Source organism: Macaca nemestrina, chromosome 5, assembly GCF_043159975.1.
Source record: "Macaca nemestrina isolate mMacNem1 chromosome 5, mMacNem.hap1, whole genome shotgun sequence".
Classification (NCBI taxonomy): Eukaryota; Metazoa; Chordata; class Mammalia; order Primates; family Cercopithecidae; genus Macaca; species Macaca nemestrina.
Window position 1 is genome coordinate 79,483,570 of NC_092129.1, and position 23,279 is coordinate 79,506,848.

General features: G+C 41.5%; 1 long non-coding RNA gene across 2 annotated transcripts in view; it reads left to right on the forward strand.

Moving 5' to 3' along the window:
- Positions 1-3,832: 3,832 nt before the first annotated feature.
- Positions 3,833-23,279, forward strand: part of LOC139363345 (uncharacterized) — a 47,663-nt gene continuing 28,216 nt past the window's right edge. For both annotated transcript variants that reach the window (XR_011623493.1, XR_011623494.1), the window contains exons 1-2: positions 3,833-3,991; positions 14,981-15,092. This is a non-coding gene — a long non-coding RNA (uncharacterized lncRNA). The remainder of the gene's footprint in view (positions 3,992-14,980; positions 15,093-23,279) is intronic.

Genomic DNA, 23,279 nt, shown 5'->3' on the forward strand with positions numbered 1-23,279 from the left:
TGAGGCTGTAAACAGTTTTTATCAGAAAACTGGCACTTGGAAGACATAAAACCAATTAGGGAGCTGTGAAATGACTCAAGAGAGCATGATTGGAGAGCTAGAAGGACGAATACACACATACCAGACAAGAGCCTTTAAGATGTAACCTTTTGGAAGACAGCATGGATTGTAAATAGTCAAGCTCTAAGTTTAATCATTTGGTAGTTACTGAACTTCTTTAGATACGTGTGTGTGTGTGTGTGTGTGTGTGTGGGTGTGCTTTGTACAGTTGCTGGGCTGAAGAGATTTATCAAGGGGAAAGTCTAGATAGTTCTTCAGGGAAATGTTTTAGGTGTTCTTTTGCCTTGTGTATTAATCTGCTCAGGCTGCCAGAACAAAGTATCAAAGACCGCGTGGCTTAAACAACAGAAATGTATTTTCTTGCAGTCCTGGAGGATGGACGTCCAAGATCAAGGTCCCAGCAGAGTTGGATTGCCGTCAGGTCTCGCTCCTTGGCTTGCACATGGTTGCTCACCTGCTGCCTCTTCACACAGTCGTTCCTCTTCAGGTGTGGACCCCAGGTGCCTCTCCCTTTTCTTACAAGGATATCAGTCAGATTAGATTAGGGCCCCATCCAATGACCTCGTTTAACCTATTACCTCTTTTTAAAAAATTAAAAACAAATAGAGGCAGGGTCTCACGATGTTGTCCAAGTTAGTCTTGAACTCCTGGGCCCAAGTGATCCTCCCACCTCAGCCTCCCAAAGTGTTGGGATTACCAGCGTGAGCCACTGTGCCCGGCCACCTAATTACCTCTTTAAAGGCCCTTTGACATACACATTTTGGAAGGACATAATCTATCCACAACATCTTGTTTGCTTGCGTTGGGTGCCAAGTAACACTCTTTCTTCCCTGTACCCTCTCTTTCTGCCAGTTCCTACGATTGTTGAAATAGGAATGGGCTGTAAACAGGTGAGGAAATTGTACAGGGAGCTTCCATAGCTTTCCTTTTTCTGTTTGTCAGAAGGAAAAGAAATTAGATTTCAGAGTCATTTGACAAGGGGTGGGAGGGGGCAAGGAAATAATTATTAGTAATCTTTTCAGAAGTTCTGTAAGTTTATCAGAGGAAAACCCGTGGGAGGTCACATTATAGTGTTTTCATTTGAATCTAGGACAAAGAATGGGCTTGGTAGCTATAGTTTCTCTCCAAATCTAGGAATGCATAACACTGGTAGGTTTTAGTCTCCAAGGGTGTCTTGTGTAGCAGTAGAAACCAAATTCACTACAAAGGAGAGGCTGGAGCAAGTTGTCATGTGATGCCGCCAACTTGCCAGGTCAGGACTTGCCACCACAGCCCAACTAGCTGGCAGTCCCCTGCCAGGATACAAAAACCCTTTAATGACCTGCAGAAACCAGATGGCAGGCTTTGCTTTTCAAAGGAAAGAGATCATGTCAGGACCTCTGGAATTAAAGGTCCAGATTATTTTAAAAGGACTGGATATAATGCTGTTTGTGCAAAAGATTTTTTTTCCATATTATGTAAGTTTTTCAAGGTGCCTACGATTATTCAGTAGTCTAGAAGAATATACACTATAGAAAGAGATCAACCATGTTTCCTCTGGATGGTGGGATTATAGGTTTCTTCTTTTAATTTACTTGCACTTTGTAATTTTTTAACAAAGAGGTTGACATTCTTAATAATAAAAAGGTTTTTTTCAAAGATAGGAGCATTTTCAATTTGTTATTTTAGTCTTTCACTTACTCTACTAGCACTTGACAGCATAGAAATATCACCTTTATTCAGTGAGTTTGCTCATCAATGCCACATATTAAAATGTGTGTAACTGCCAATGTCTTAGATAAGAGTGACTGGATGTGGTGACTTTAGTGTGGCTCTGGGAGACATATCTTCCGTATGACTAGGGTTACTGGAGCTCTATGTTTCATGTCCAGGAGAAACAGGTAGGTCTTCTAATCTCTCCGAAGGAAGAAATTTCCTGATAGCTTAATACCTGATTTAACCTTAGCCAACCAAGATACTTTATTTGAAATGCAATTGTGTTTACTTGCTTTCTTTATGAGAATGGGAAATGACATCAGAAAGAAATGATATTGTATGTTTTTGCCTTTACTTTTACGTCAAGGACTACTGAAATCATTTAGTTTCAGAAGCACTTTATCTGTAATAAACACCATCATGAAGAGAGGCTTACATTTCCCTTTTAGGCTACCTAAATACTTTTCTTGTCAAATAATAGCAAATGGAATTATTTACACAATTGAAGCAATTCTTTAATATTGAATACGTAAATTTATCAAGTTTGCCTTATATAGCTACTTCTATTGTGTTTTTGAGAACCATAGAGGTTTTTCATGGAAAAGGACACATCCAGAGATACTGGGAGAGTATGTGTATGATTTTCAACCAAAGACTTAGCTTTTAACAAGGATAATTTTCTTAACTATAAAAACCCTTATTGACCAAAAATAAGAAAAGGCTTGAGTTAAAATTAGAAAAAAAAATCTTAGAGAATACACTTAAAAACTACTCCTTGGGGCTGGGCTCATGCCTGTAATCCCAGCACTTTGGGAGGCCGAGGAGGGCGGATCACAAAGTTGGGAGATCGAGACCATCTTGGCTAACACGGTGAAACCCCGTCTCTACTAAAAATACAAAAAATTAGCCGGGCGCGGTGGAGGGTGCCCATAGCCCCAGCTACTCGGGAGGCTGAGGCAGGAGAATGGCGTGAACCCAGGAGGCAGAGCTTGCAGTGAGCCAAGATCATGCCACTGCACTCCAGCCTGGTGACAGAGCAAGACTCCATCTCAAACACAAAACAAAACAAAACAAAACAACAACAACAACAACAAAAACTCAAAACTTTATTTTAACTCATATTTCATATGTTTGATTTCATATAAACTCACTGAGCTTATTTTGCAGAGGTATGCAAAAGTCATTCTTGTTAGCACAGTGATTGATTCTTTTACTTAATTTGATTTCTTTTCCTTCATAGGGAATATATTAGTTTCCCAAGTCCATTGGAAAACTAGCAATGATAAAACTACATCATTTAGCCGGGCGTGGTAGCTCACGCCTGTAATCCCAGCACTTTGGGAGGCCGAGGCTGGCAGATCACCTGAGGTCAGGAGTTCGAGACCAGCCTGACCAACATGGAGAAACCCCGTCTTACTAAAAATACAAAAAATCAGCCAGGCTTGGTGGCACATGCCTGTAATCCCAGCTACTTTGGAGGCTGAGGCAGGAGAATAACTTGAACCTGGGAGGCAGAGGCTGCAGTGAGCTGAGATCACACCATTACACTCTAGCTTGGGCAACAAGAGCGAAACTCCGTCTCAAATAAATAAATAAATAAATAAATAAATAAAATACGAAAAATTAGCTGAACGTGGTGGCAGGCACCTATAATCCCAGCTACTCAGGAGGCTGAGGCAGGAGAATCTCTTGAAAGTGGGCAGCGGAGGTTGCAGTGAGCCAAGATCATGCCATTTGCACTCCAGCCTGGGCAACAAAAGCAAAACTCTGTCTCAAAAAAAAAAAGAATGACATCATTTTAAAGCTGTTTTCTAGTCCAGAGCAATTTCTAATTAGACTTTGTGAAAACAGTTTTGATTTTATTTAAATAAATAAATGGGTTTATTAATTTGTCAAGGACTTAATGAAAGTGTTATACTTTTAAATGAGGTACCAGAATAAAAGACCAAAACACTTAATATGCCCAATGCATGCTCACTGTTGGCACACGGAACTTTCAGAGAATGATGAGTCCATGGTGTGGAGGGAATGGAATCTCTGAGTACAAACTAAAGAGTTCCCATTCTGTATTCTTACACTTAGTTACTTACCAACCTCTTTACTGATGGCCTCCTGGGTTCCTGTCTTAAGATTCAGTGTAAATGCAGCAAGTCCTGAGTTATCTAGTCTCATCTTAAGCCAACTCCATTGACCAGAGCAACCAATGGAAAATGCTAATGACTCTTAGGCATGCATGGTAAGTTTAAACATAATGTATGGTTCATGACCAGCCTGGGCAGCATGGTGAAACCCCGTCTCAACAAAAAATACAAAAATTAGCCAGGTGTGGTGGTATGTGCCTGTAGTCCCAGCTACTTGGGGTGGTGGGGGGCTGAGGTGGGAGGATTACTTGAGCCCTGGAGGTTGAGGCTGCTATGAGCTGAGATCACACCACTGCACTCCAGCCTGGGTGGCAGAGTAAGACCCTGTCTCAAACAAATTAAATTAAATTAAATTTTTAAAAAAAACCTCATAATGTGTGGAGGCACAGGAGGATTGCCAAATGTCCTTCACAAAAATTCTAGTCAGCCCCTGTGAAAATTCAAAAGGATTTTTACATTTCGACTATGAATGTGCTGCTATTGTTGCCTGAAGCTTTTATTTCTGCATTTTTAATTTTAAAAAATTAATTTTAAAAATTTTTTAATTTTAAAAAATTAACTGCTTACCTTCAGAACAATTGTAGGAAATAATTAATTTAATTTATTTTTAGACCAGTCTGACCAACATGGAGAAACCCAGTCTCTACTAAAAATACAAAAAATTAGCTGGTAGAGCAGACTCTACTTGCTTTCTGTTTCACTCCTGGGTTAACACATTCTTCCTAACACTGAACATTTGTCTATGCCGGTGTTCGAGACAGGAACTGAAACACTTTTGCAAATATGAATTCACATGCCACCTTGTGAGTTCTGGTTAAATGTGCCAATTAGACAATTATACTTACTATCACTCCCTCTGGAAATAACTCCTAAATGACATTAAATAATTTTAAACGGCAATGTGATTTTAAAAGTCACAAAAACAAAGAGAACAAAAGAAAAAAACGAAGTAGCATAAAAAAACTAGAAGCTGGAAGTGTTTGCACTGAATGATTTAGAGCAAGGTTTCTCAACCTTGGTACTATTGACATTTTGAGCCATATAATGTTTCACTGCAGATGGCATCTGTAGCAGCATCCCTGGTCTCTACCCACAACTAGGGAGGGGTGCCAGTAGCACCCCTCCCTAGTTGTGACAACCAAAAATACCTCGTTATTGCCAAATGTTCCTGAGGGTAAAATTGCCCCTGGCTGAGAACCACTGATTTGGGAAATAAGAAAAATCAAAATGTATCCCCAGGAAAAGTCTAGAACCAGGCTTACTCTGGCCGAAGGATGCCCCACTCCCCTCACCTCCGACCTCCCAAAATAAAAAACTCAGGAGCTAGAGGCACCAGGCAGAAAACATCACTGGTTAAAAATCTGTAAAAGAGGTAGGTTGAATTCTCTGTATGTCCTCTGCTTTAAAGATTCATTCTTTAAAGAGGCTGAATCTTGGGGCTCCAAGGTTGAAGACACCAGGCACAGCTGTGGGTGAAAGTTCCATACTGAATGTGGGCATTATATAGAAACCTACTAAACAAGTGTGGGATCCTAGTTCTTTGCTCAACTCAAATTCTAAGAACACTGGCATCTAGGTACCTACTTTTTAGGGAGGAGACTGGAAGATTCTTCTGATAAAAACAGACCGAGCCATTAGCAGAAAAAAAATTGACTGTCACTCAAATTTAGTGAATTGTCCTGGCCAGATCACCCTAAACCCTAAGTAAAATCTACCAGTCAATGTCCTCTCCCTCTCTTCTCCACACATATCTTCTAATTACAGGCTTTTCAATGCCTCACTCACATGCAAATAGCCAAGAATGGCCAAGCATTTAAAGAAAGCCTCCGGGATGGAAGAGAAAAAAAGAAACAGGAAGGAACTTAGAGAAAACAGAAATATTGGGGAGCAGATGCAAAGTTCAAAAATGTTTTAAGTGAAGCTTCCCTTCTCAGCTTGGTTTCCAAATAGCATTTGCCACTGGACTGGGGGCACAGAAATATCCTCTTGTTTCAGAAAATGTAAAAATGTGCAAAGAATGATGAGGTGATGAGATAGAACATAGAAGCCAGCTTGAAGCAGTGTCCCCTGGCCAAAGGAGGACAATCTGAGCATAAAAATAAATAACAGTATAGAATTGTAAACCTTGATTACAATAGAAACCCATGAGTCCATGGTGATATAAACAAATACGAGAAAGGGAAAGCACTTCCTTTCAGTAGAATGCCACCTAATAATTGTAGAAGGAATAATGGAAATAGTTAATCACCATTTGGCAGCACAATCTGTGGTAGCTGACAGAGATGAGGTCATCAATGGATGCTAAGGCTGGTAGGTAGAAGTTTGGTGAGGAACAGGTATTGGCATAATCTCAGAATATTTCTGCACAAAGTAACCAACCAAATGCAAAGGGAGGACTGGTGACTTTATAGTCGAGAAAACTGGCAGACTCCAAGTGATCAAGGGAAGTATCACCAGTGGTGGGATGGGTTGGCCTTGTATTCCTGATGTGATGGGCTAAGAAAGAGCACGGAATCCCTGTTGTAGTTAGTATTTCTTCCAAGAAGCTATGACTCTACTCTGGCTGTGGGGAAACACTGGACACACCCAAGTGGATGATCATCCTACAAAATGAAAGGCCTGTAGTCTTAAACTATGAGAGGGTGGACCGGGTCCGGCGGCTCATTCCTGTAATCCCAGCACTTTGGGAAGCTGAGGTGGGCAGATCACCTGAGGTCAGGAGTTTGAGACCAGTCTGACCAACATGGAGAAACCCAGTCTCTACTAAAAATACAAAAAATTAGCTGGGCGTGGTGGCGCATGCCTGTAATCCCAGCTACTTGGGAGGCTGAGGCAGGAGAACCCAGGAGGCGAAGGTTACAATGAGCAGAGATCACGCCATTGTACTCCAGCCTGGGCAACAAGAGCAAAACTCTGTCTCAAAAAAAAGATATGAGAGAGGGGTGAAAGGCTGCAGAATTGTTCTAGACCAACACATAAATACAATGTATGTTTTCATATGGGATTCATATACCTTAAAAGAAAAAGAGGCATTGTTTGGACAGATGGTGAAATTTCTAGCAAAGATATCACATTTGGCCCAACAACTGCAATCAGGGCTACTTTTTAGTCCACAGTTACCCTTCAAATTATTTTTGTTTGTTTGTTTGCAGGGGACAAAATGGTGAATTAAATGGAGATATGATGGGGTTTACCACCCCTGTATTCTTTAAGTTTTTAAAGGTGGCACTAATTTCTGCCAGACCCTCTGTGATGCAATATTGTTTTTGCTTTACTATTTTGCGTGTGTGTGTGTGTGTGTATGTGTGTGTGTAAGAGGGTACCAATTTCAGAGCTTTACACTTGGCCGTATTCACCCTGATAGCTCTTACTCCACTGGCCAAAGAAGCAGTGTGGGGTTGTGTTAATTGCCAGGAATGCCTATTCCAAACATACATTCAGAGACTAGGAAATGACTATGGATGAGTGTGCAGACCCAGTGAATTCACTGTAAGCCACACCTGAGCCATAACTCCATTTATTACCAGGCCCCTCATATATTCCCCACCATGACCAACTGCATATATATTTTTAAAGGGCCCAGCACAAACTGAAAATACAGGACCCCTTGTTAAAAAAATTATTAAGAATTTCAAGAGGGTAACAGTAGAGCATTAAACCAATAATTAAACCACACATAGAACCTTCTAAATGTGAAGTCCTGCGTGGCTGCACACGTCGTACATTCACAAAGCCGCCACTCTAACAGGGTCCCATGACGGTGGTTCAGGTCTCTGGGTATTACTGTCAACCTGGAGTCTGTGTCCAGCCGTCCCCAGAATGTTTGGCACTTTCTCCAGTGTGAAGTTACCCAATTAAATGGCTATTCACCTCTCTGAGGAAGAATCGAGAAATCATTACTGCGAATACTTGTGCCTTCCTGGGCACCCAGCCTCTCTTTCTTTCTTTTGTTTTTTGTTTGTTTGTTTGTTTTTGAGACGGAGTCTCGCTCTGTCACCCAGGCTGGAGTGCAGCTGTGATGTCGGCTCACTGCAACCTCTGCCTCTCGAATTCAAGTGATTCTCCTACCTCAGCCTCTCAAGTAGGTGGGACTACAGGTATGCCACCACGCTCGGTTAAGTTTTTGTATTTTTAGTAGAGACAGGGTTTCACTATGCTGTTCAGGCTGGTCTCAAATTCCTGACCTCAGGTGATCAAGTTGCCTTGGCTTCCCAAAGTGTTGAGGTTACAGGTGTGAGCCACTGCGCCCAGCTCCAGCATCTCTTTCAATTGATGGGCTCTGGGACCCCCAAACTGGCTTAGTTCAGAAAAGTGGGCAAGACATCTTGACTTTTCATTGGAATGACTATCCTGACCCTCCATTGTTGATGTGTTTGTACAGATCATGTAGCACTCTTTTTGTTTCCTCATGTGTTTTTCCCTAAGCACATTATATTCATTAACCATCTCCATACCTCTCTGCAGGTCAGGCCCCTTGGCTGCCACTCCACCCTGCCAGTGGTTACAATAATTGCATCCACCTGCTAATGATGGTTAAGTACTCTCACTTGGCCTCTATGGAGGGTGTGTGTAGGGGGGAGTGGGAACTGTCCTATCATCCTCATTGCTACACAGTGAGCCCAGTCCTGTAAAGACAGACTGTTACCGTCTTGAAATTCTTAATAATTTTTTTTTTTTTTGAGACGGAGTCTCGCTCTGTCGCCCAGGCTGGAGTGCAGGGGCGCGATCTCGGCTCACTGCAAGCTCCGCCTCCCGGGTTCAGCCATTCTCCTACCTCAGCCTCCCGAGTAGCTGGGACTACAGGCGCCCGCCACCACGCCCGGCTAATTTTTTCTATTTTTAGTAGAGACCGGGTTTCACAGTGTTAGCCAGGATCGTCTCAATCTCGTGACCTTGTGATCCACCTGCCTCAGCCTCCCAAAGTGCTGGGATTACAGGCGTGAGCCACCATGCCGGGCCGAAATTCTTAATAATTTTTTTTTTAACAGGGGGTCCTGGCCTACCTGTTAAAAAAAGAGAAGAGCTGCCACTGAATCCTTAGAGATGTTGGTGCCCTCTCCGCAGCTGTTCCTTATTCCCTTGGCGAACCGTGTAGACTCTGGACTCTCCCGCAGAGCATAGTCATCCATGCCTTACATGGCACATCTATTCTGTTCTAGCATGTCTACTTCCGTGAGCCTTGTGATCCATCTGCCAAGGCAATTCTGGCGTTTCAGTCACACTCAGCATGGACCATTGCTTTTTCCTGGCTTCCTAACAGCATGTTTGCATCATCTCCTGGGACCTTGCCAGAGTGTTGAATCCAGAAGAGTGCTCTCAATAAACACTTTCTTATTCAAAATAACGTTTTGCCTGCCTTGATCCAGCACCCTCGGACATCCTGTCCCATGTCTTCTCCCCTGGTTCCTGCCTGTACTTGCTGACCCGGTCCTACAATTTCTTTTGTGTCTAGTCCCTTTCCTCCCCAGCTGAGTTATGTGGTGACCTAGTCTAGGGATTGGCCTAGTGGCCAGGATAGGAGATTGGGATGGATCTGGGGGCCACATGTTGTTATGCAGGGGAGCAGCCTCTGCATTGTCTTCAAGAAGAGAGAAGTAGTAGCCCATAGTAGGGGAGGGATGGACCTCAGTTCTGTAGGTGCCTCAACTCAGATGCCCCCGTCCTACTGTCAGGCTCCTATTTTTTGTCAACCAGAGCCCTGGCCTTGGCAGAGCAAACCTGCCTAGGTTGAGAGATTAGCCTTCTTTAAAGCTACCTTCATGAGAAGTTCTGAGCCTGGTCCTCAGCTTTCTCTGCACCCCTGCGACAGGAGAAAAGAGATTCATCATATGCTACCGAGGAGGCCTTCTGGCTGCCACTCTTAGCGTTTGAAAGTTGATTAATCACTCTTATTTGTTTTCTTTTTCCAAAGCACTGGTTGAGCATAGCGATAGCCACCTTTACTGTCCTTTTCATGACTATTTCTTCTACACTGCTCAAGTGCCTGGTACAATGCACCAGCCGGTACATTTGCCACCACCAGTGAAATCTGGGGTTTTGTTTTGTTTTGTTTTTTGAGATGGAGTCTCTCTCTGTTGCCCAGGGTGGAGTGCAGTGGGGTGATCTCGGCTCACTGCAACCTCTGCCTCCTGGGTTCAAGTGATTCTTCTGCCTCAGCCTCTGGAGTAGCTGGGATTACAGGTATGTGCCATCACGCCCAGCTAATTTGCTATTTTTGTATTTTTAGTAGAGACAGGGTTTTGCCATGTTGGCCAGGCTGGTCTCAAACTTCCAACCTCAGGTGATTCACCTGCCTTGGCTTCCCAAAGTGCTAGGATTACAGGCGTGAGCCACCGTGCCTGTAAAAGTTTTAACAATTGCACTGTTGCGCCGGGCGCGGTGGCTCAAGCCTGTAATCCCAGCACTTTGGGAGGCCGAGACGGGCGGATCACGAGGTCAGGAGATCGAGACCATCCTGGCTAACGCAGTGAAACCCCGTCTCTACTAAAAATACAAAAAATTAGCCGGGCGTGGTGGCGGCGCCTGTAGTCCCAGCTACGCGGGAGGCTGAGGCAGGAGAATGGTGGGAACCCGGGAGGCGGAGCTTGCAGTGAGCTGAGATCCGGCCACTGCACTCCAGCCTGGGCGACAGAGCGAGACTCCGCCTCAAAAAAAAAAAAAAAAAAAAAATTGCACTGTTGCCTTGTGCTGTCTGTGCCTCCCACAACCGGCAACGGGCTTCTCAGTGCCAGCCAGAGCTCCAAAATCCCATCTTAGCATTGCTTTCTCAGACCATTTCTGGTACCAGATTATCACGGATTGGGTTGTTCAGCATGCAGACTCAAGAGACGGACTGGCAGGCAGGAGGTTGACCAGGGAGGACTCTAGGGATCAATTGCGGGAGGGAAGGAAACGCAGGGAAGGGGATTGGGTTGCATCTAGTTGTTACATTTTCATTTTCCTGGGCAGGAAATTAAACTACCAAGTCAGTGCTCAACACTGCAACCCTAGTGTCAGTGAAGACAGATGAATTGGGCAATTTGGATGTATTTAGAAGGGACTGGTTGCCTCTTTTAAAATAAGTAGTGATAATGGTCTATTTAAAATTGTAGGCCGATCACGGTGACTCATACCTGCAATCCCAGCACTTTGGGAGGCTAAGCGGGGAAGATCGCATGAGCCCAGGAGTTTGGGACCAGCTTGGGCAATGTAGCCAGACTCCATCTTTACAATTTTTGTTTTTTAATTAGCTGGGTGTGGTGGCACATGCCTGTAGTAGCCTCCAGTCCCAGCTACTCAGGAGGCTGAGGCAGGAGGATTGCTGGAGCCCAGGAGGTTGACAGGTTGAGGCTGCAGTGATCTGTGATTGTGCCGCTGCACTCCAGCCTAGGTGACAGGAGACCCTGTCTCAAAAAAATAGAATAAAATAAGATAAAATTATTTGGCATGTTTCAAATTGCTTTCATGTCTTCAGTTCTCATGGTAATTCTCCAGTGTCAATGGAGCAGATGTTATTATCCCTATTTGATGGATGAGGAAACTTAGGCTTAGAGGGGCTGGGTTTTATCATGAAGTCTGTCGACAAATGCTGGACAATAAATTTAATTATCAATAGATTTCCTTATGTTTCAATTGGTTGTCTTGAATTTTAAAACAATCGCTGATAGACTGGGGGCGGTGGCTCACGCCTGTAATCTCAGTACTTTTGGAGGCCGAGATGGGCAGATCACGAGGTCAGAAGATCGAGATCATCCTGGCGAACAGGGTGAAACCCTGTCTCTACTAAAAATACAAAAAAATTAGCCGGGTGTGGTGGTGGGTGCCTGTAGTCCCACCTACTCGGGAGGCTGAGGCAGAAGAAAGGAGTGAACCCGGGAGGTGGAGCTTGTAGTGAACCGGGATCGTGGCACTGCACCCCAGCCTGGGCAACAGAGTGAGATTCAGTCTCAAAAAAACAAACAAACAAACAAAAAACAGCCGCTGATAAAAAAGAAATTGCGGCCAGGCTTGGTCCCAGCACTTTGGGAGGCCATGGCAGGCAGATCACAAGGTCAGGAGATCCAGACCATCCTGGCCAACACAGTGAAACCCTGTCTCTACTAAAAATATAAACATTAGCAGGGCGTGGTGGTTTGTGCCTCTAGTCCCAGCTACTCGGGAGGCTGAGGTAGGAGAATCGCTTGAACCCAGGAGGCAGAGGTTGCCGTGAGCTGAGATCACACCACTGCACTCCAGCCTGGCAACAGAACAAGACTCCGTCTCAAAAAAAAAAAAAAAAAAAAAAAAGAAAAGAAAAAAGAAATTGCCTAAATATTAAATTGTGCTACATAGCAGATATTTTTTCTACCAAAGGTTTTCTATGGTAGTCTTTCACAGACAATAAGCTTGTTCTAGAATAATTTCTTCGAGTTTCAAGAACATCATGTCAATGCCCATTAAAACTCTCTGTACCTTGTGAAAGATTTAAATTGTCTGAGCTGTCAAATAGCTAATCTTAGAATTAGACAATTCCATTTCTATTGGCAAATGAGATATAAGTTATGCCTGGTGTAAGTTTAGAAACTGTAAAGCAAAATAGAAGTGTTTTGGGAGGTGGAGGAGACTCCCAAGGCTTAGCAGGCTCTTTTTAAAAAACTGATAAATAATATTTTACATATATATGGGATACATGCAATATTTTGTTACATGCATAGAATGTGTAATGATCAAGTCAGGGTATTTGAGGTATCATCATTTTGAATATTTATCATTTCTATGTGTTGGGAACAATTCAAGTCCTCTCTTTTAGTTACTTTGAAATATACAATATATTGTTACTTACTATAGTCACTCTACTCAGCTGTTGAACAACAGAACTTATATCTTTTATCTAACTGTATGTTTTTACCCATTAACCTAATTCTCTTCATTCCCCCTCCCACCCACACACCCTCCCTGGTCTCTAGCATCTATTATTCTACTCTCTACCTTTGTAAAATCAACCTTTTTAGCTCCCACATATGAGTGAAAACATGTGATATTTGCCTTTCTGTGCCTGGCTTATTTCACTTAACATAATGACCTCCAGTTCCATCCAAATTATATGATTTTATTCATTTTTCATGGCTGAATAATATTCCATTGTGTAGATATACATTTCATTTATCCATTCGTCCACTATTGAACGCAGGTTGACTCCGTATCTTTGCTGTTGTGAACAGTGCTTAGCAGCATCTTAACGGTGGCAGTTGCATCCAGTGCCATAGATACCAGAGAGCTGGGGAAGGCACTGGAGAAGAGCTTGGCTCCAGTCTATGAAGCACTCTTCTAATTAGAATTCTCTGAACTCATTCAGTACCTCATGATTTAGTCCATTTATAAGTTTACATCATGGAATGACTAGAGACCACTGGCCCTTCACTTTTGCTGTAAAACAAAGTACTTATTTTTGTTTGCTGTTAAGTCTTCTTTAAATAACATAAAATTACATTTGAGCAGGTACTTACTGAGGGTATTAATATTACGTCCCCATTACTAGCTAAACACTTATTAAGTAAATTGTTAAATTCTAACCTTCTAGACAAGAGTTTACTGCAATGAAGCCTGAAATTGCTGCCCATAGACTTTTTGAAGCTCTTATGTAAAGAACTGAAATAAATTTGGGGCAGGTCACACTAAAGTAAGGGAGACACAATATTTTTATAAATTTCAGGCCTTAGTTTTTATAATAAATTATGTGACTTATTTTAAAACATTAACTCATATATGTATATGTATGTGTGTGTGTGTATATATATATTTATATATATGTAGTACAGATTCAATGGTGCAAAAGAGTCATCAATAAAAACCAAGTCTCCTTCCCCCCATCCCAAAGCTACTTAGTTTTCCCCTCCAGAGGAAACTAATTTCCTGTATTCCCTACATGGACAAGCCTCTACATAGATTCTACACACACGGCAGCTTACTACATATACTCTTCTACAATAATAAAGCTACTAATTTTCTTTTCCAATGGAAGAGTCATCTTACATGGAATGGATATATCATACTGTATTTAACCATTAAAGGACATTTAGATTGCTTCCAATCTTTTGCTATATGAAGCAATGCTGTAATATAGTTTCATCTTATGTTTAAATCTTTGCTATGCTGAAATTTATTTTGGAGTAAGAAGTGAAATAGGGATACAAATTTATTCTTTTCTAGATAGCCACCAAGTTATCCTAACATGATTTATGGAATCATTAATCTTTTACTGCTGATTTGAAAGACATTCTTTTTTTTTTTTGAGACGGAGTCTCATTCTGTCACCCAGGCTAGAGTGCAGTGACATGATCTCGGTTCACTGCAACCTCCACCTCCTGGTTCAAGGGATTCTCCTGCCTCAGCCTCCTGAGTAGCTGGGACTACAGGTGTGTACCACCGCACCTGGCTAATTTTTGTATTTTTAGTAGAGATTGAATTTCATCATGTTGTCCAGGCTGGTCTTGAACTCTGGACCTCAGGCAATCCACCTGCCTCAGCTTCCCAAAGTGCTGGGATTACAGGTGTGAACCACTATGCCTGGGCTGAAAGGCCACCCTTTGTAAGCAAACTTTGTATATGTGTTAGAGTAAAGTTCTATTGTTTTGTTTGTATTTGTAAGTGCAGACATTTTAGTTATTATGGCCTTAAAATGTGTTTTAAATATCTGATAGGGCTGTTTCTCATGATTATTCTTTTTCCAAATATTTCCAGACTTTTAATACTTATCCAATGTGGTCTGTGGAAAATAGTTCCAGAATGTGTATTTATCCCCAAATTTCAAGTGACTATTAAGGATTTGATATGTGGCTAGTGTCATTAATGAACCAGATTTTAAGTTAATTTAAATTGCTACATGAGGCTATCAGCTACTGTGTTGCACAGTGCAGTTCCAACAGATCTGTTTGTATATAGAAAAGGCTACTGGTTTCTGAACACTAGTTTTGTACCCACTCACCTTATTCAAGTCTTCTATTATTTGTGATATCTTTTTAGTTGATTCTCTTGGGTTTTCCAGGTATGCAACTGTATAATCAGAGGTGATCATTTTACCTCTCTCCTTCCAATTAATATAACTTCTATTTATTTTTTTCTTTTAGTTTTATGGAAGCAGTGGTGCATTGACAACAGAAGTGGTGTGTGTGCATTTGTGATGAAAGGTGGAAGAGAAGATGTGGATTTCAGACAAAGAAGATAACAAGTGATCTATATGTAAATATTTTAGTATTATTTTTCTTTTTGATTCATGTTTACTCTTTAGATATGGTATAGACATTTGATCAAACATTGATACAACATCATGATCTGGTCTGGGATATTTTGAAACTACATTTGTCTTTGGCCACTGTGAGAGTTTTCATAAAAAATAGCACATGATACAAATAAAAGTGATAGTTTCAACTAATGTTTAAGTCACCTGCCTATAATGGTGCAGTGCAATTTAGCTTATAGACTGATTTCAAAGTCAATTTTGTAGTAGCCTTAATTAATCATCTAGTCAAAACAAAAACAAAAAACAACCCAATGTACATTGAAACTCTTTGATATGTTATGCTAATTATTTCTCTTTCTCTAATGACATCTGAGTCATGATTATTAAGCCTTAGTATTATAAAAGTTCCACGTCAAGACAGCAACTTGGCCAGGTGCGGTGTCACACCTGTAATTCCAGCAATTCAGGAGGCTGAGACAGGCAGATCACCTGAGTCCAGGAATTTGAGACCAGCCTAGGCAATATGGCAAAAAAAAAAAAAAAAAAAAAAAAATCTCTACGAAAAATACAAAAAAAAAAAATTAGCCAGGCGCAGTGGCATGTGCCTGTAGTCCCAGCTACTTGGGAGGCTGAGGTGGGAGGATCACTTGAGCCCAGGAGGCAGAGGTTGCTGTGGGCTGAGATTGTACCACTGCACTCTCTAGTCTGGGTGACAGAGTGGGACACTGTTTTTGTTGTTGTTGTTTTGTTTTTAAGACAGTAATTTGTCAAATTTTATGTACACAATATTAATTTCTTATAAAGCTTATACCAGTTTGCGGAGGCCTCAAAGTTCAGCATATATGGGAAATGGACACCACATGAATGTCAAGGCTTTTGTGAAAGTCCATGAAATAGAAACATAAAAGGCCATGGAATGGATTGAAAATGATAAATAACTATCAAATTCAGTGACTTAATCTCACATTTCTTTATAGTGATCTTTCTGGACTGTGTTGAAGGTTTTGCCCCATAACATAGACTGTCTTTTTCTCTGTAAATTGTTACCTATTCAGTGTAACTAAGTACATGTTTCTTTTACCTTTTATGGAAATGTTAATTTCCCAGGCATTTCACTTTTTTGGGCACTCAGGCACTTCTGGAGCACACAACATCTATATATGGATGGTGGGCTTTCCCAAAATGTAGTTGAAGTTGTCATGCATATGAGAAGAGTGACTGAGGATGCAACTGTGAAATCATTTCCAAGTCAATTTCTTCATGTTCTACCTGAAACCCTTTACCTCTCATTCAAGAAAGTGTTACTGAAAAACCAGGGGTTTGGTCCTGCTGCTTGCCACACAGAAAGCCAATGACTGAAACAATGAGTCCTGCCAATGAGGAAGGCTTTAATTGGGTGCAGCAGCCAAGGAAGTGGGAGCTGAGTCTAAAATCCATCTACCCTACCAGCTAAGGGTTTATATAGCAGGGAAGAAATGTAACAGTGTGTAAGAAAATAGGCACTAGGGAGGGGCAAGGAAACAATCACAATGAATGAGGGGTTCTGAGGGGTCTGGAATCTCATTGTCTGGATATGGTGATCTGGAGAGTTTCAGTTCTTTGAAACTTTTTTTTGAGAGGCCTGAAGGTGGTTCCTGAGAAAGGGACTCAGATAAAACAAATATAAGTTTCAAGCTTTAAGGCCAGAAAGGTCAATTTCTATGTTTAAATTTCTATGTTTATTTAAACAACAACAACAACAACAACAACAACAAACAAAAAACAACTATCTATGGTACTATTGGGTTGGTTTGAAAAGCAGATCAGTGAATGAAGAGAAGTCAGAAAGACAGTGACTGGTAGACTGCTCAGGATGGGCCATGTTAGCCCCAAAATTCAGCAGCTTAAAACAACAAAATTTTAAAAAGTTTTATTTTTCGCTTGTGCTACCCATCCATGAGGTTGACAGAGCTCTCTGACACTTAGTCACTCAGTGGCTTGGGCTGATAGAGCAGCCACCATTTTGAACATTGCTGGAGGGAGAAGAAAACCCTAGAAGATATCAACCTAGCAAACTCTGGCCCAGACACATGGCACTTCCACTTACGATGCATTGGCTGGAACGAAACACGAGATCCCACCTCACCACAGGAGGGTCTGAAACTGGAGAGAACTGGAAATATTTGACAAACAAAACTAATGATTACCATGATTGTATTGAAAATGTGTTGAGGCCGGGCATGGTGGCTCACGCCTGTAATCCCAGCACTTTCGGAGGCTGAGGCGGGTGGATCACGAGGCTAGGAGTTCAAGACCAGCCTGGCTAAGTTGGTGAAACCCCGTCTCTACTAAAAACACAAAAGAAAATTAGCCAGGCACAGAGGCAGGTGCCTGTAATCCCAGCTACTCGGGAGGCTGAGGCAGGAGAATTGCTTGAATCCGGGCGGCAAAGGTTACAGTGAGCCGAGATCACGCCACGGCACTCCAGTCTGAGTGACAGAGTGAGACTCTGTCTCAAAAAAAAAAAAAGTGTTGAAAGAGCAGTTTTGGCTCAGAACAGAGATGACCTCAACAGAAATGGAAACAGTGTGAACAAGGCTGGATCACAGTGTTGGCTACTCTATGATTATTCACATTTCTCCTCCCTAAAACTGGTTTTCAATTTAATTCAATTTAACAGACATTGAATACATGCTTTAGACTGCAAGATACTTGTTTATACAAAGGTAGGGCAATAGCAAAACTGTAGGTATCACTGTTTCTTTTGAATGTTATAATCAGGCTACTTTGGGCTCACCTTAAGAAAAACCAACAAAGCTTCAACAATGGCCCCAAATCAGACCTGAGTACACAGAAGCATTTAGACTAGAATAATAGTGTGGACAGGTACTGGGTTATGTGGTATTTTTAATAAAAGTTAGGACCTTTCCTCGTATCATTTGCTGACAATTATTACAGATAAATGTGATATATGATATCAAAGGCAACAGTCACAAAAGTAAAAACAGATAAATTGGACTTCATTAAACTGAAAAACTTTTCCCCTGACGTGTGTGGCAAAAAAATAATAATACAAAAAAGGAACACTTTCCTGCTCCTAAGAAAAGCATTAAGAAAGTGAAAAGGCAACTCACGGAATGGGAGAAAACAATTATAAATCATATACCTGATAAAGGGCTTGTATCTACAATATGTGTTTCTTTAAAAACCTTTTAAACTCAACAGTAAAAAGACGTATAACTCTATTCAAAATGAGCAAAGGATTTGAAGAGAAGTTTCTCCTCCAAAGAATATATATAAATGACCAGTAAACACATGAAAATATACTCAATATTATTAGTCATTAGAGAAGTGCAAATCAAAACCACAATGAAATACACTTCACACCCACTGAGATGGCAATAATCAAAAAGAAAAAACAAAAATTGTTGGCAAGGATGTAAAGAAACTGAAACCCTCATGCATTGCTGGTGGGAATGTAAAATGGTGCAGCCACCTTGGAAAAGAGTTTGGCAGTTCCTCAAAAAGTTAAACAGTTACCTATGATTCAGTCTGTTTCTGTGGCTGTAACTGAATACCACACACTGGGTAATTTACAAAGAAAAGAAATTTATTTCTTATAATTCTAGAGGCTGGGAAGTCCAAGATTGAGGGATCACATCTGGTGAGGGTCTTTTTGCCAGTGAGGACTCTCCATAGAGTGCTGAGGAGGGACAGGGCATCACATGGTGAGAGGACCAAACAGGTTTTTATAACAGATCCACTCTCGTGATAACTAACCCATTAATCCACTAATCTATGAGTGAATTAATCTATTCATGAGGGCAGAATTCTCATGACTTACTCACGTCCCACCTCTCAACACTGCTGTGTTGGGGACCAACTTTCTAACATGAATTTTTGGGGAATACATTCTCGCCATAGCACCCAGCAATCCCACACCTATGTATATATCCATGCAAAATGAAAATATGTTCACAGAAACACTTGTACATGAATGCTCATAGCAGCATTATTCATAATGGCAACAAAGTGGGAACAACCCAAATGTTCATCAATTAATGATGAGTTAACAAAATGTAATGTATCTACCCATCAGAATATTAGTCATAAAAAGCAATGAAATATTGATAAATGCTCCAACGTAGATAGACCTTGAAAACATTGTACTGAGTAAAGAAGCCTGATGCAAAAGGTCACATACTATATGATTCCATTTGTATGAAATGTCCAGAACAGGCAAATCCAGAGACTGAAAGTAAATTTGTGGTTGCCAGGAGGTGGAAGGAGTGGAATGGGGAGTGATTATTAATAGGTACAGAGTTTCTTTGTTGAAATAATGAGAAAGTTCTGGAATCAAGTGGTGATGCCTGCATAACTGTGTGAAGTATAACACCAATTTTGTTGTTGTTGCTGTTGAGATGGAGTCTTGCTCTGTTGCCCAGGCTGGAGTGCAGTGGCGTGATCTTGGCTCACTGCAACCTCTGCCTCCCGGTTCAAGCGATTCTCCTGCCTCAGTCTCCTGAGTAGTTGGGATTACAGGCATCCGCCACTGTAAAAAAATTAGCCTGGCTAATTTTTATATTTTTAGTAGAGACGGGGTTTCACCATCTTGGCCAGGCTGGTCTCAAACTCCTGACCTTGTGATCCACCCGCCTTGGCCTCCCAAAGTGTTGGATTACAGGCGTGAGCCACAGCACCCAGCCACACCAATTTTATTAATAAAATACATATAATTACATAAGCATATACATATTATTTAAGCAAAACAAGCAGGAAACCATTTTCATGGGATTGCTTCTGTACCCAGAGCTCTTAAGTAAGCACACAGGAACTTAACTTGCAAACATTTCTTGTAACTGATTTAATTTAAATAAATAATAATAATAATAATAATAAAAGGCCAGACGCAGTGGCTCATGCCTGTAATCCCAGCACTTTGGGAGGCCGAGGTGGGCAGATCACCTGAGGTCAGGAGTTCAAGACCAGCCTGGCCAACATGGTGAAACCCTATCTCTACCAAACGTAGAAAAATTAGCTGAGTGTAGTGGCAGGTGCCTGTAGTCCCAGCTACTTGGGAGGCTGAGGCAGAAGAATCTCTTGAACCTGGGAGGCAGAGGTTGTGGTGAGCCGAGATAGTGCCACGGCACTTCAGCCTGGGCAACAAGAGACAAAACTCAGCCTCAAAACAAAAACAAAAACAAAAACAAAGCCTCAGCCAATCACAAACAGCCAACCAACCAACTGGTTATATGGTTAGGGACCTCTCATCAGACCATACCCAAATAAGGCAAATGGCTCATCATACCACGCCCCAGTAAGGAAAATATCTAGCTGTAGCCAATCAGATGATTTCTCTACTTCGCTTCTGTATTCAGCCTATAAAAGCTCACTGCTCGTGCTACTACTTAGAGTTCTCAGAACCTCTTCTGGTTCCAAATGCTCTTGATTCATGAATCATTTTTTGCTTAGATGAACTCCAACATATTTATTTTGTCTAAAGATTTTAACAATATACATACCAGATGGTGAGGTGACAAGTGATTTTTTTTTTCTCTTATAGTGCTTTTCTTTTTCTCCTTTCTTACAGAGAACATGCATTACCTTTGTAATTAGAAAAAGAAAACCTGTTAAAATAGGTGGTGGGTATGTGGGTGTTCACTGCTGTATATATGCATGATAGGGGTATATACATCTAAATTATCCAAAACTGGTTTCAAGTCATTAACGTACAAACTAAAAGGAAGTGAGGCTGGAATTCAGTTTGAAGACTTAGAATAACCAAGGATATTCTAATTCTAATACAGTACTCTATCAGAACCGTTCTATAGACAAGCATGTAAGAAAAATCTATTTCTTTTTAAATTATGCACAAATTATCTTCTTAGTGGTAGCGCTTCATTTCTCCGTGGAAATGGCCACTAGGATAACAGGTAATTGGTGCAGAATAATAAAATAATAAAACACGGGAAAAAAAGGAACCAAATATAAAGACTTCATTATTTATGCTCTGACTCCCAAAACTCCATCTTACTTAGTTGCCTCTTTTTCCTCTGCCTGTTAGGCCTCTCATTTGCCTGTAGAATTCTCCAGCCCCTACAAATTATTGTTGCTTTCCCTTTTTATTTAACATGAATGGTAATACCATTCTTCCAGCTGTGAACATTTCATAGGATAAAAATAATTTTTTTTCCCTCCATTCTCCCCTATCCTCTAATCCAATTAAGGTCTACGTTCTTCTAATTTTCACTTCATAGTGCTTCACTTCTTTTACCATTAGCACCATCTTAATTCTGCACCAATTACTGGTATCCTAGTGGCCATTTCCACAGAGAAATGAAGTGCTATCGCTAAGAAGATAATTTGCACATAATTTGAAAAAAAAAATATTTTTTCTTACATGCTTGTCTATAGAACTGTTCTGATAAAGTACCGTATTAGAATTAGAATATCCTTGGTTATTCTAAGTCTTCAAACTCTGAATTCCAGCCTCACTTCCTTTTAGTTTGTATGTTTATTACTTGAAAGCAGTTTTGGGTAATTTAGATGTATACACCCCTATCATAGATAACAGAAAGATAAGTATTCTAAACTATGACTGGCCTCTATAGACAATTGGCCCTGCTAAGTGAACTATGGTAAAATTGCCGATTATCATTTTGGCAGATATCTGCCACCGATTTTATCATATTATTCATTGACCTGCAGGTCCATTTTGCAACTAACTTACTATGGAAGATTCACCAAGCAGTGAAATTGCTTACAATTAGATGCCTCATGGGTCCTTCATTAACTTATTTTCCCTGAGGAATGTACTAATTGGCTGTTGGTACCATTTACCTTAAAATTTTTTCCCATGTTAAAGGAATTGCACTGAGGATACAGTTATTTTGGAGCCTGAATTATGTGTATATGTTAGAATGGAACTGCTTTTTATGAGGAAGAATTTGGTTATGTCAAAAACACTTTCCCCATAGGAATATGGGTGGCCATTTTGGGGGAACCTTTATCTCTTTTTTGTTTTGTTTTGTTTTGTTTGAGACGGAGTCTAGCTCTATCGCCTAGGCTGGAGTGCAGTGGCGTGATCTCGGCTCACTGCAACCTCCGCCTTCCTCCAACCTCTGCCTCCCGGGTTCACGCCATTCTCCTGGCTCAGCCTCCGGAGTAGCTGGGACTACAGGCGCCCGCTACCACTCCGGCTAATTTTTTGTATTTTTAGTAGAGACGAGGTTTCACCGTGTTAGCCAGGATGGTCTCGATCTCCTGACCTCGTGATCTGCCCGCCTCGGCCTCTCAAAGTGCTGGAATTACAGGCGAGAGCCACCGCGCCCGGCCCGGAACCTTTATTCTTTAAAGAGCTGTCAGACCTGTTCTTCATTTGGTTCACACATCACGAAGACTTTCAGATTTTCGATCACTGGAATGGCCAATTCCTTATCAAAAACTCAAGGAAATTGCTTATTTTAATTTTTTTGAGACAAGGTCTCACTTTTTGGCTCAGGCTGAGGTGCAGTGGCGCGATCACGGCTCATTGTAACCTCCACCTCCCAGGCTCAAGCGATCCTGAACACACCTGCACCGCCACGCCCAGCTCATTTTCTGTATTTTTAGTAGAGACGGGGTTTCACCACGTTGCCCAGGCTGGTCTCAAACTCCTGGACTCAAGTGATCTGCCTACATCGGCCTTCTGAAGTGCTGGGATTATGGGCATGAGCCATCTCTCCAAGCCTCTGGAAACTGCTGTTTAAATACGAAGTCTAGTGGCCGGGCGCCGGTGACGCACGGCTGTAATCCCAGCACTTTGGGAGGCCAAGGTGGGTGGATCAGGAGATTGAGACCATCCTGGCCAACATGATGAAACCCCGTGTCTACCAAAAATACAAAAATTAGCTGGGCATGGTGGTGCGTGCCTGCAGTCCCAACTACTCGGAAGCTAAGGCAGGAGAATCGCTTGAGCCCGGGAGGCAGAGGTTGCAGTGAGCCCAGATCGCCGCCACTGCACTCCAGCCTGGCAACAGAGTAAGACTCCATCTCAAAAAAAAAAAAAAAAAAAAAAATCTATCAGTTCTTCTAGATATTTTAAACTCTATTCTCAGAGGAAGCCAGATCATCAGGGAAATATATAGCTGGTCTCTAGCATAAGCTTTCAGTAAATTATAATTTGGCCACATGCCAAATTGTGGCCTCTACAAGAGTTTACTGTGAGG